The sequence below is a fragment of the Drosophila suzukii genome, chromosome X (genome assembly GCF_043229965.1).
Source record: "Drosophila suzukii chromosome X, CBGP_Dsuzu_IsoJpt1.0, whole genome shotgun sequence".
Taxonomy (NCBI): Eukaryota; Metazoa; Arthropoda; class Insecta; order Diptera; family Drosophilidae; genus Drosophila; species Drosophila suzukii.
The window spans coordinates 27,150,179-27,165,011 of record NC_092084.1 but is presented as its reverse complement, the minus strand read 5'-3'; the positions used below and the strand labels follow the sequence as shown (position 1 = coordinate 27,165,011).

General features: G+C 33.3%; 3 non-coding genes across 3 annotated transcripts; all 3 read right to left on the bottom strand.

The window, feature by feature from the left end:
- Positions 1-5,825: 5,825 nt before the first annotated feature.
- On the bottom strand, positions 5,826-9,795 carry LOC118879283 (large subunit ribosomal RNA). The gene has a single exon (XR_005015687.3). It is a non-coding gene; the product is annotated as a large subunit ribosomal RNA (ribosomal RNA).
- A 403-nt stretch (positions 9,796-10,198) lies between these two features.
- LOC118879281 (5.8S ribosomal RNA) lies at positions 10,199-10,377 on the bottom strand. The gene has a single exon (XR_005015685.1). It is a non-coding gene; the product is annotated as a 5.8S ribosomal RNA (ribosomal RNA).
- Positions 10,378-11,045: 668 nt separating this feature from the next.
- LOC139353512 (small subunit ribosomal RNA) lies at positions 11,046-13,040 on the bottom strand. Its single transcript, XR_011604832.1, has one exon. It is a non-coding gene; the product is annotated as a small subunit ribosomal RNA (ribosomal RNA).
- Between the last annotated feature and the right edge of the window lie 1,793 nt (positions 13,041-14,833).

The window sequence follows — 14,833 nt, the reverse complement described above, 5'->3', positions numbered from 1 at the left end:
TCAATATATACTTGTTTCGCCACTAATAATAACAAGTTTTTTAATTATTGATGTTTAAAAAAAAGAAATATCTTATCTTCTTTAAAACACAATATTTTGTAATATGTAATAATATTTTCTTTATATATGCATATTTCATTCTAAAATATCATTTTTGTTCGACATACGTCATTATTGTATCCACACATGTACAATTTTTGTTTAACCAATATATAATATTGAGTTAAATCATTTGTATTTTGATGATAAATTTAAAATTTATCTGTATATATTCATATAGACTCTTTGGTAATATATAATATAAAACCGAGCGCATATATGATATGTACTTTAATAATAAAATATATTTATAATTCGCTTTTACGCCTTTTTTTGTGTAAACTAATATTAAATAGTTAAGATAGAGGCAGAAAGGTCAAATATACATTTACAATGTATATCTAGCAATCCTGCCTCTTTTGGTTTTAAATAGGTTTCATTAACGATAAAATTGGGAAACAATTTGTTATTCTATGTATAATAGAAACACTTGGCCTTTGTTTCGACTTTATTATCTTGGGCTTAAAATATTAACCGCGGAGCCAAGTCCCATATTCATAAATGAACACAGAAACAAATTTGACGGATAATATCTTATCTACCGACTATTGTCAATAGGAGATGGCCGGCCCATTGACCATCCTATAGTAGTTTTTGGACCCATTATCTTTAATTCGGGTATTTTCAATTGTCTTTGCCACCAAACCATTTGAAACTCTCTCTTATAATAAGAGAATACACATATAATTCCATTATATGGATATATCATCTTCATTTTATTTGCTACATCACCATATAATAGTTTTTGAACCCGTAATCTTCAATTCGGGTATTTTCAATTATCTTTACCAACCAACCATATGGTATTCTTTCTTATAATAAGAGAATACATGTGTATATCCATTATATGGATATATGGTCTTAACTTTATTTGCTACACCACCCTATAGTAGTTTTTGAACCCAATATCTTCAATTCGGGTATTTTCAATTCTCTTTGCCAACCACCCATATGGTATTCTCTCTTATAATAAGAGAATACAAGTATATTTTCATTATATGGATATAATGCCATTTATTTTTCAATATCCATATAATTCATTTAGTTTTGTATGTACAAAACAAGTTTTCTTTATAGTATTGACAAAATCATATGCATACGCATAACATAAGTTTTGACCAATACGAGGAGGGGCCCGCCAACGACCACCTCCCTATAGTAGTTTTTGGACCCATGATCTTCTAAAAGCATGTTTACAGTACTAGTGTCACCCTCACTAGGTTTATATATCGTGTTTCAGTGATATACAGGTAAATTTTACCATGTATTCTTAAGTATATGGCATTTATATGCCATATCTATATAATTCAATCATATTTTAATGTATATTTATTATATTATACATTAATATGCCTTATAGGTATTATACCTATAAGCCATATCCATACGATTCATTTACTAGTGCCGCCCCTCACTAGGTTTATATATCTTATTGCATTGATATACAATTTATTCTTATTTATATGGCATTTATATGCCATATCTATACAATTCCTTCATATTTCGATGTATACTTGCTAGATTATACATTGTTATGCCTTATAGGTATTATACCTATAAGCCATATCCATACGATTCACTTATATAAATATATGTATATTTTTCAATACATTATTTTTTTTCACTTTTGTATGGATTTTTATGCATATCCATACATTTATATGGATATGCTTGGCGGTCTTAATAGTATTGACAAACTTATATGCATAACATAGGTTTTGACCAATACGAGGAGGGGCCCGCCAACGACCACCTCCCTATAGTAGTTTTTGGACCCATGATCTTCTAAAAGCATGTTTACAGTACTAGTGTCACCCTCACTAGGTTTATATATCGTGTTTCAGTGATATACGGGTAAATTTTACCATTTATTCTTAAGTATATGGCATTTATATGCCATATCTATATAATTCAATCATATTTTAATGTATATTTATTATATTATACATTATTATGCCTTATAGGTATTATACCTATAAGCCATATCCATACGATTCATTTACTAGTGCCGCCCCTCACTAGGTTTATATATCTTATTGCATTGATATACAATTTATTCTTATTTATATGGCATTTATATGCCATATCTATACAATTCCTTCATATTTCGATGTATACTTGCTAGATTATACATTGTTATGCCTTATAGGTATTATACCTATAAGCCATATCCATACGATTCACTTATATAAATATATGTATATTTTTCAATACATTATTTTTTTTCACTTTTGTATGGATTTTTATGCATATCCATACATTTATATGGATATGCTTGGCGGTCTTAATAGTATTGACAAACTTATATGCATAACATAGGTTTTGACCAATACGAGGAGGGGCCCGCCAACGACCACCTCCCTATAGTAGTTTTTGGACCCATGATCTTCTAAAAGCATGTTTACAGTACTAGTGTCACCCTCACTAGGTTTATATATCGTGTTTCAGTGATATACGGGTAAATTTTACCATTTATTCTTAAGTATATGGCATTTATATGCCATATCTATATAATTCAATCATATTTTAATGTATATTTATTATATTATACATTATTATGCCTTATAGGTATTATACCTATAAGCCATATCCATACGATTCATTTACTAGTGCCGCCCCTCACTAGGTTTATATATCTTATTGCATTGATATACAATTTATTCTTATTTATATGGCATTTATATGCCATATCTATACAATTCCTTCATATTTCGATGTATACTTGCTAGATTATACATTGTTATGCCTTATAGGTATTATACCTATAAGCCATATCCATACGATTCACTTATATAAATATATGTATATTTTTCAATACATTATTTTTTTTCACTTTTGTATGGATTTTTATGCATATCCATACATTTATATGGATATGCTTGGCGGTCTTAATAGTATTGACAAACTTATATGCATAACATAGGTTTTGACCAATACGAGGAGGGGCCCGCCAACGACCACCTCCCTATAGTAGTTTTTGGACCCATGATCTTCTAAAAGCATGTTTACAGTACTAGTGTCACCCTCACTAGGTTTATATATCGTGTTTCAGTGATATACGGGTAAATTTTACCATTTATTCTTAAGTATATGGCATTTATATGCCATATCTATATAATTCAATCATGTTTTAATGTATATTTATTATATTATACATTATTATGCCTTATAGGTATTATACCTATAAGCCATATCCATACGATTCATTTACTAGTGCCGCCCCTCACTAGGTTTATATATCTTATTGCATTGATATACAATTTATTCTTATTTATATGGCATTTATATGCCATATCTATACAATTCCTTCATATTTCGATGTATACTTGCTAGATTATACATTGTTATGCCTTATAGGTATTATACCTATAAGCCATATCCATACGATTCACTTATATAAATATATGTATATTATTCAATACATTATTTTTTTTCACTTTTGTATGGATTTTTATGCATATCCATACATTTATATGGATATGCTTGGCGGTCTTAATAGTATTGACAAACTTATATGCATAACATAGGTTTTGACCAATACGAGGAGGGGCCCGCCAACGACCACCTCCCTATAGTAGTTTTTGGACCCATTATCTTCCAAAAGCATGTTTACAGTACTAGCGTCACCCTCACTTGGTTTATATATCGTGTTTAAGTGATATACGGGTAAATTTTACCATTTATTCTTAAGTATATGGCATTTATATGCCATATCTATATAATTCAATCATGTTTTAATGTATATTTATTATATTATACATTATTATGCCTTATAGGTATTATACCTATAAGCCATATCCATACGATTCATTTACTAGTGCCGCCCCTCACTAGGTTTATATATCTTAATTGCATTGATATACAATTTATTCTTATGTATATGGCATTTATATGCCATATCTATACAATTCCTGCATATTTCGATGTATATTTGCTAGATTATACATTGTTATGCCTTATTGGTATTATACCTATAAGCCATATCCATACGATTCACTTATATAAATATATGTATATTTTTCAATACATTATTTTTTTTTCACTTTTGTATGGATTTGTATGCATATCCATACATTTATATGGATATGCTTGGCGTTCTTTATAGTATTGACAACCTCATATGTATAACATAGGTTTTGACCAATACGAGGAGGGGCCCGCCAACGACCACCTCCCTATAGTAGTTTTTTACCCCGAGCTCTGCCAAAATCATGTTTACAGTACTAGTGCCACCCTTCACTAGGTTTTTATATCTTATTTCAGTGATATAAGTGTTAATCATTCTATTTATTCTTATGCATATGGCATTTAAAAGCCATATCTATACAATTCATTCATATTTCAATGTATATTTATAATATTAAACCATATTATGACATATAGGTATTATACCTGTAAGCCATATCTATACGATTCATTCACTAGTGCCGCCCCTCACTAGGTTTATATATCTCATTTCAGTGATATATGGGTAAACTCTATTATTTTTCATATGACACTTATATGCTGCCATATATATAAAAATGCATTTATATTTCAACGTATATATATTTACTATATTATACATTAATATTCCTTAAAGGTATTATATCTACTATAAGCCATATCCATACGATTCATTTATATAAATACATATATGTATAATTTTCTATACATAAATTTTTTTTTATTAATATATGGGTTTCCTAAGCATATCCATATAATCCATTTAGTCTTATATGGATTAGATTGGTCTTCTTTATTGTATTGCCAAACTCATATTGATAACATAAGTTTAGAACAATAAGAGCAGCCGCCAACCAACCAACCGCCGCTACCATTACTTACTTTTATATATGTCCTCTTTATTTTAATGGTCTCTTTATTTGAATTTCAATACCATAGGAATATTTATACATCGAATATGTTTGCCACTAATTTTTCGCGTCACTTATAATATGACGATACAGACTTGCTACCATAACATAAGTTTTGAACAATAAGAGGAGCAGCCGCCAACCAACCAACCAACCAACCAACCAACCACTGCTACCATTGGAGGAACATATACTTACTTATTATATGGCCTCTCTCTGTACTTTAATGGTCTCTTTACTTGAATTTGAATACCATAGGAATATTTATATACATCGAATATGTTTGCCATTAATTTTTCGCGTCACTTATAATATGACGATACAGACTTGCTACCATAACATAAGTTTTGAACAATAAGAGGAGCAGACACCAACCAACCAACCGCTGCTACCATTGGAGGAACATATACTTACTTTTATATATGTCCTCTTTATTTAAATGGTCTCTTCATTTGAATATTAATACCATAGGAATATTTATACATCGAATATTGTTTGCCACTAATTTTTCGCGTCACTAATAATATGACGATACAGACTTGCTACCATAACATAAGTTTTGAACAATAAGAGGAGCAGACACCAACCAACCAACCGCTGCTACCATTGGAGGAACATACACTTACTTTTATATATGTCCTCTTTACTTGCATTATCAAAATACCATAGGAATATTTATACATGGAATATGTTTGCCACTTTATCATCGCGTCACTAATAAAGATGACGATACATTTTGTTTGTTCAATATTTATTTATAATAATATATTGTTTCTTTTATAGGTCTCTTATATTAGTAGACCTTTTGCGCGTGTTCTGCGCTGTTGCAAGCAAGCATAAATTATTATGCCGCTTGCAACATCTTTATTATCGAATCATCAAGCAAAGGATAAGCTTCAGTGGATCGCAGTATGGCAGCTGCTCAACCACTTACAACACCTTGCCTGTTACAAAAGTCGTTTACAATTGATTCTAGGCTTTGTCATTGTATTAAATAATGCTTTTATATGTAACTAGCGCGGCATCAGGTGATCAAAGATCCTCCCAATTTACTATGTTACAAATTACATTGGCATCACATCCATTGTCGTTTATAAAGTAAATTATAAACTTTAAATGGTTTAGAAGCCATACAATGCAAATTGCCCCTTATTTATCATTGCAGTCCAGCACGGATACGACCTTAGAGGCGTTCAGGCATAATCCAACGGACGTAGCGTCATACCACTGTTCGCTCGAACAAGTATTGTGCCATTGGTCCGTACCTGCGGTTCCTCTCGTACTACGCAGGAATGCTGTCGCAACAACGTTTTGTCATTAGTAGGGTAAAACTAACCTGTCTCACGACGGTCTAAACCCAGCTCACGTTCCCTTGCATGGGTGAACAATCCAACGCTTGGTGAATTTTGCTTCACAATGATAGGAAGAGCCGACATCGAAGGATCAAAAAGCGACGTCGCTATGAACGCTTGGCCGCCACAAGCCAGTTATCCCTATGGTAACTTTTCTGACACCTCTTGTTAAAAACTCTTTAAACCAAAAGGATCGATAGGCCGAGCTTTTGCTGTCCCTGTGTGTACTGAACACCGAGATCAAGTCAGCATTTGCCCTTTTGCTCTATGTGTGGTTTCTGTCCGCACTGAGCTGGCCTTGGGACACCTCCGTTATTATTTGAGAGATGTACCGCCCCAGTCAAACTCCCTACCTGGCAATGTCCTTGAATTGGATCATACCTGAGTAATTGGAGTTATACCAAATTTTCAAATCAAAAATACATAAATGCACCGTTTTATTAAAGAATTTGTTTGCGATTATATAACAAACTCGTGATACTTTGATCAAGAAGCTTGCATCAAAACCCAATACCATAAGATATAATAAATATATCCGTATAATGGCTAGGAAATGATACACGTTCCATTTAATCAAGTAAGTAAGGAAACAATAAGAGTAGTGGTATTTCATTGGCGATACCAAACCGAAGTCTAATATCTCCCACTTATTCTACACCTCTTATGTCTCCTTACACTGCCAGATTAGAGTCAAGCTCAAAAGGGTCTTCTTTCCCCGCTAATTATTCCAAGCCCGTTCCCTTGGCTGTGGTTTCGCTAGATAGTAGATAGGGACAGTAGGAATCTCGTTAATCCATTCATGCGCGTCACTAATTAGATGACGAGGCATTTGGCTACCTTAAGAGAGTCATAGTTACTCCCGCCGTTGACCCGCGCTTACTTGAATTTCTTCACTTTGACATTCAGAGCACTGGGCAGAAATCACATTGTGTCAACACCCGCTAGGGCCATCACAATGCTTTGTTTTAATTAGACAGTCGGATTCCCCAAGTCCGTGCCAGTTCTGAATTGATTGTTAATTGATAATCGTTATAATTAATAAGAACTAATTGGTTTAACCCAATTAGTATTCTTAAAAATTTTAGCAAGAAAGTTCCACAATTGGCTACGTAACTAAACTATCCGGGGAACAAGTGACCAACATAAATGCCAGACACTCTATTTACCCAGAACGAGCACATAAACCATGTTATTGTTTCCCAATCAAGCCCGACTATCTCAATCTTCAGAGCCAATCCTTATCCCGAAGTTACGGATCTAATTTGCCGACTTCCCTTACCTACATTATTCTATCGACTAGAGACTCTTCACCTTGGAGACCAGCTGCGGATATTGGTACGGCCTGTTGAGAAGTTTGCGTGTCCCCACCATAAATTTTCAAGGTCCGAGGAGAAAATATCGACACAACAGTATATGTCATGCTCTTCTAGCCCATCTACCATATCTCTCTGCGAAAGACTTCCATGGTAGTACGGCTATAAAACAGAAAAGAAAACTCTTCCGATATCTCTCGACGGCTTCTTTATGGTCGTTCCTGTTGCCAGGATGAGCACGAGGCCCATATTTAATAACAAACGGATACTCAACAGGTTACGGAATTGGAACCGTATTCCCTTTCGTTCAAAATTATTCAAGTATATTAATTAGCTTGATTTATATAATATAATATATTTGTATGGCATTTGTGTTTTACTTGAAAATTTTCGGCTTTCGCCTTGAACTTAGGACCGACTAACTCGTGATCAACCACTGTTCACACGAAACCCTTCTCCACTTCAGTCCTCCAAGGTCTCATTCGATTATTTGCTACTACCACCAAGATCTGTACCAATGGCAGCTCCATGCAGGCTTGCGCCAAACACTTCTACGCATACCATTGTACCTTCCTACTCACTAAAGTTTCAAAATTTATATCACAAGTAATATAAATCATCTACTTTAGCGGTAATGTATAGGTATACAACTTAAGCGCCATCCATTTTAAGGGCTAGTTGCTTCGGCAGGTGAGTTGTTACACACTCCTTAGCGGATTTCGACTTCCATGATCACCGTCCTGCTGTTTTAAGCAACCAACGCCTTTCATGGTATCTGCATGAGTTGTTAATTTGGGCACCGTAACATTACGTTTGGTTCATCCCACAGCGCCAGTTCTGCTTACCAAAAGTGGCCCACTGGGCACATTATATCATAACCTTGAACTTCATATCAAGAAAGTTAAGGTTCTTACCCATTTAAAGTTTGAGAATAGGTTAAGATCGTTTCGACCCTAAGGCCTCTAATCATTCGCTTTACCAGATAAGATTATTTTATATAACATTAAAATGCACCAGCTATCCTGAGGGAAACTTCGGAAGGAACCAGCTACTAGATGGTTCGATTGGTCTTTCGCCCCTATACTCAATTCTGACAATCGATTTGCACGTCAGAACTGTTTCGGTCTTCCATCAGGGTTTCCCCTGACTTCAACCTGATCAAGTATAGTTCACCATCTTTCGGGTCACAGCATATATGCTCAAGGTACGTTCCAGTTAGAGGCATAAATAATATAAATATCATTATACATAACTATATAGAACGCCCCGGGATTGTGTTAATTAGCTATAAATAGTTAAAAAACTAATCCCATTATTAGTCAAGTTAATTACGCTATTAGGTTTATATCCCAATAACTTGCACATATGTTAGACTCCTTGGTCCGTGTTTCAAGACGGGTCCCGAAGGTATCCTGAATCTTTCGCATTGTTAATCATACAAGTGCATATAATAAACACAAAAATCAATGATAATTATGCCATTATATAATTCCGAAAAATTAACGCACTGTATTCATATAAATCTATCAGCACTTTATCAAATTAATAACATTTATTCTGTGTTAAAATGCAAGCAAATTAATTTGAATAAACTATAAGTTATATTTTATGATAAATTTTGTATGCTAATAGATTACAATGTCCTTATATGGAAAAAATGCACACTATTATCATAATATTGTTTAAATATTACAATTTTAATGATGAATTTTCCATAACGGATATTCAGGTTCATCGGGCTTAACCTCTAAGCAGTTTCACGTACTGTTTAACTCTCTATTCAGAGTTCTTTTCAACTTTCCCTCACGGTACTTGTTTACTATCGGTCTCATGGTTATATTTAGTTTTAGATGGAGTTTACCACCCACTTAGTGCTGCACTATCAAGCAACACGACTCTTTGGAAACATCATCTAGTAATCATTAACGTTATACGGGCCTGGCACCCTCTATGGGTAAATGGCCTCATTTAAGAAGGACTTAAATCGTTAATTTCTCATACTAGAATATTGACGCTCCATACACTGCATCTCACATTTGCCATATAGACAAAGTGACTTAGTGCTGAACTGATTTCTTTTCGCTCGCCGCTACTAAGAAAATCCTGGTTAGTTTCTTTTCCTCCCCTAATTAATATGCTTAAATTCAGGGGGTAGTCCCATATGAGTTGAGGTTGTGTATAACTTTTATTTGCAATTAATTCTTTATATATAATGATAAAACATTTTATTAAATTCGTTATATTTATATATATATATTTGTATGGCATTTGTTTGGTCTAACGAATCAACGAAGAATAATAATATAGTCAACGGCTTTCTATTTTCTAATCGTTAATAAGAGACAATTCTAGATAAATTTTTTATGCTAGACATTTCTCAGTATTATTTGATTGAAAAAGAAAATATTTCTCTTCGTTTTTCACATTCAAATTAATTTACTAATGTGAGATAATGTTTTTCATATATTTGTTAATATTATGAATAAAATAATTAAATTATTATTATCCAATAATATACCATATGCTTATAAAATTTCATTATAAAATTTGTATAAACAACTTAATTAGCATAGTCTTACAACCCTCAACCATATGTAGTCCAAGCAGCACTATAAAATTAATTAAAGTACATAACAGCATGGACTGCGATATGCGTTCAAAATGTCGATGTTCATGTGTCCTGCAGTTCACACGATGACGCACAGTTTGCTGCGTTCTTCATCGACCCATGAGCCGAGTGATCCACCGCTTAGAGTTTTATATATTGGTTTGTTAATTTTGTCATATATGTTTTTATTGAAAGAAATTAAAAATACACCATTTTACTGGCATATATCAATTCCTTCAATAAATTTATTTTTATACCTAAAACGAATGCTGCGAAATGTCTTAGTTTCATATAACCAATAATATATCAAGTATTTTTTTAATGGCATTTACGGTATTAAATACTTTTTAGCGATATATATTGAAATTTATATAAAACATTAACCTGTATTAATCAGGTACAACATTGTACATTTTAGGTTGTTGCATTATCCAATGTATGCGCATAACTGAGATGAACAATACATATCGCAACGCGTGTATATTATGGTCCATATACACACAGTGTTTTATTAATTGCATTTAATATACAATATAATAATAATATCAAATAATTTCGATTTGCTTGTTCGAATTTGTTATTTGTTTTGCTTTTGCTTTCTTGCTTATTTATTTCTCTTATTTATTGCAATAATATATTTATATATTATATATTTCTTATTACAATTATTATATTTCGACTTGCTTTTTCGAAATTGTATTTGATCTATATATATATAGATCATATTTTTGGCAATTTAATATTTTATTTGTATTACTATAATAATGTTATTATAATAAAAACAAATTTTTTTATTAACGGTAAGGATATTAAACAATAATGATCCTTCCGCAGGTTCACCTACGGAAACCTTGTTACGACTTTTACTTCCTCTAAATAATCAAGTTCGGTCAACTTTTGCGAAACAACCGTAACACACAAGGCGTCACAGTGATCACGTCCGGAGACCTCACTAAATAATTCAATCGGTAGTAGCGACGGGCGGTGTGTACAAAGGGCAGGGACGTAATCAATGCGAGTTAATGACTCACACTTACTGGGAATTCCAAGTTCATGTGAACAGTTTCAGTTCACAATCCCAAGCATGAAAGTGGTTCAGCGGTTTACCCGGACCTCTCGGTCTAGGAAATACACGTTGATACTTTCATTGTAGCGCGCGTGCAGCCCAGGACATCTAAGGGCATCACAGACCTGTTATTGCTCAATCTCATTATTGCTAGACGCAATTTGTCCATTTAAGAAGCTAGTGTCCTTATAATGGGACAAACCAACAGGTACGGCTCCACTTATATAAACACATTCAAACACAATAAACATTTTACTGCCACCATGAATGAAGGCTATATAAGCTTCAACACCATAATCCTGAAGATATCTATTTAATATATTTGAGTCTCGTTCGTTATCGGAATTAACCAGACAAATCACTCCACGAACTAAGAACGGCCATGCACCACCACCCATAGATTCGAGAAAGAGCTATCAATCTGTCTTACACACTTATGTTCGGACCTGGTAAGTTTTCCCGTGTTGAGTCAAATTAAGCCGCAGGCTCCACTCCTGGTGGTGCCCTTCCGTCAATTCCTTTAAGTTTCAGCTTTGCAACCATACTTCCCCCGGAGCCCAAAAGCTTTGGTTTCCCGGGAAGCGACTGAGAGAGCCATAAAAGTAGCTACACCCAATTGCTAGCTGGCATCGTTTATGGTTAGAACTAGGGCGGTATCTGATCGCCTTCGAACCTCTAACTTTCGTTCTTGATTAATGAAAACATCTTTGGCAAATGCTTTCGCTTAAGTTAGTCTTACGACGGTCCAAGAATTTCACCTCTCGCGTCGTAATACTAATGCCCCCAAACTGCTTCTATTAATCATTACCTCTTGATCTGAAAACCAATGAAAGCAGAACAGAGGTCTTATTTCATTATCCCATGCACAGAATATTCAGGCATTTGAAGCCTGCTTTAAGCACTCTAATTTGTTCAAAGTAATTGTACCGGCCCACAATAACACTCGTTTAAGAGCACTAATGCAGGTTTTTAAATAGGAGGAACATATGAAAAAATACAAGTATCTAAGCACATGTAAGAACTCCACCGGTAATACGCTTACATACATAAAGGTATAGTACTAACCACAATTGTAAGTTGTACTACCCGTATGAAGCACAAGTTCAACTACGAACGTTTTAACCGCAACAACTTTAATATACGCTATTGGAGCTGGAATTACCGCGGCTGCTGGCACCAGACTTGCCCTCCAATTGGTCCTTGTTAAAGGATTTAAAGTGTACTCATTCCAATTACAGGGCCTCGGATATGAGTCCTGTATTGTTATTTTTCGTCACTACCTCCCCGAGCTGGGAGTGGGTAATTTACGCGCCTGCTGCCTTCCTTAGATGTGGTAGCCGTTTCTCAGGCTCCCTCTCCGGAATCGAACCCTGATTCCCCGTTACCCGTTGCAACCATGGTAGTCCTAGATACTACCATCAAAAGTTGATAGGGCAGACATTTGAAAGATCTGTCGTCGGTACAAGACCATACGATCTGCATGTTATCTAGAGTTCAACCAATATAACGATCTTGCGATCGCTTGGTTTTAGCCTAATAAAAGCACATGTCCCATAAGGTTCATGTTTTAATTGCATGTATTAGCTCTAGAATTACCACAGTTATCCAAGTAACTGTTAACGATCTAAGGAACCATAACTGATATAATGAGCCTTTTGCGGTTTCACTTTTAATTCGTGTGTACTTAGACATGCATGGCTTAATCTTTGAGACAAGCATATAACTACTGGCAGGATCAACCAGAATAATGTTTTTATTCATATTTCATTCATATTTTTGAATAGAAATTAGCAATATAAATTTTATAGATTGTTTTCTATCGAATACGGCCATTTTTATATAGCATTCGTATACGTTTGTTTTCAATATATACTTGTTTCGCCACTAATAATAACAAGTTTTTTAATTATTGATGTTTAAAAAAAAGAAATATCTTATCTTCTTTAAAACACAATATTTTGTAATATGTAATAATATTTTCTTTATATATGCATATTTCATTCTAAAATATCATTTTTGTTCGACATACGTCATTATTGTATCCACACATGTACAATTTTTGTTTAACCAATATATAATATTGAGTTAAATCATTTGTATTTTGATGATAAATTTAAAATTTATCTGTATATATTCATATAGACTCTTTGGTAATATATAATATAAAACCGAGCGCATATATGATATGTACTTTAATAATAAAATATATTTATAATTCGCTTTTACGCCTTTTTTTGTGTAAACTAATATTAAATAGTTAAGATAGAGGCAGAAAGGTCAAATATACATTTACAATGTATATCTAGCAATCCTGCCTCTTTTGGTTTTAAATAGGTTTCATTAACGATAAAATTGGGAAACAATTTGTTATTCTATGTATAATAGAAACACTTGGCCTTTGTTTCGACTTTATTATCTTGGGCTTAAAATATTAACCGCGGAGCCAAGTCCCATATTCATAAATGAACACAGAAACAAATTTGACGGATAATATCTTATCTACCGACTATTGTCAATAGGAGATGGCCGGCCCATTGACCATCCTATAGTAGTTTTTGGACCCATTATCTTTAATTCGGGTATTTTCAATTGTCTTTGCCACCAAACCATTTGAAACTCTCTCTTATAATAAGAGAATACACATATAATTCCATTATATGGATATATCATCTTCATTTTATTTGCTACATCACCATATAATAGTTTTTGAACCCGTAATCTTCAATTCGGGTATTTTCAATTATCTTTACCAACCAACCATATGGTATTCTTTCTTATAATAAGAGAATACATGTGTATATCCATTATATGGATATATGGTCTTAACTTTATTTGCTACACCACCCTATAGTAGTTTTTGAACCCAATATCTTCAATTCGGGTATTTTCAATTCTCTTTGCCAACCACCCATATGGTATTCTCTCTTATAATAAGAGAATACAAGTATATTTTCATTATATGGATATAATGCCATTTATTTTTCAATATCCATATAATTCATTTAGTTTTGTATGTACAAAACAAGTTTTCTTTATAGTATTGACAAAATCATATGCATACGCATAACATAAGTTTTGACCAATACGAGGAGGGGCCCGCCAACGACCACCTCCCTATAGTAGTTTTTGGACCCATGATCTTCTAAAAGCATGTTTACAGTACTAGTGTCACCCTCACTAGGTTTATATATCGTGTTTCAGTGATATACAGGTAAATTTTACCATGTATTCTTAAGTATATGGCATTTATATGCCATATCTATATAATTCAATCATATTTTAATGTATATTTATTATATTATACATTAATATGCCTTATAGGTATTATACCTATAAGCCATATCCATACGATTCATTTACTAGTGCCGCCCCTCACTAGGTTTATATATCTTATTGCATTGATATACAATTTATTCTTATTTATATGGCATTTATATGCCATATCTATACAATTCCTTCATATTTCGATGTATACTTGCTAGATTATACATTGTTATGCCTTATAGGTATTATACCTATAAGCCATATCCATACGATTC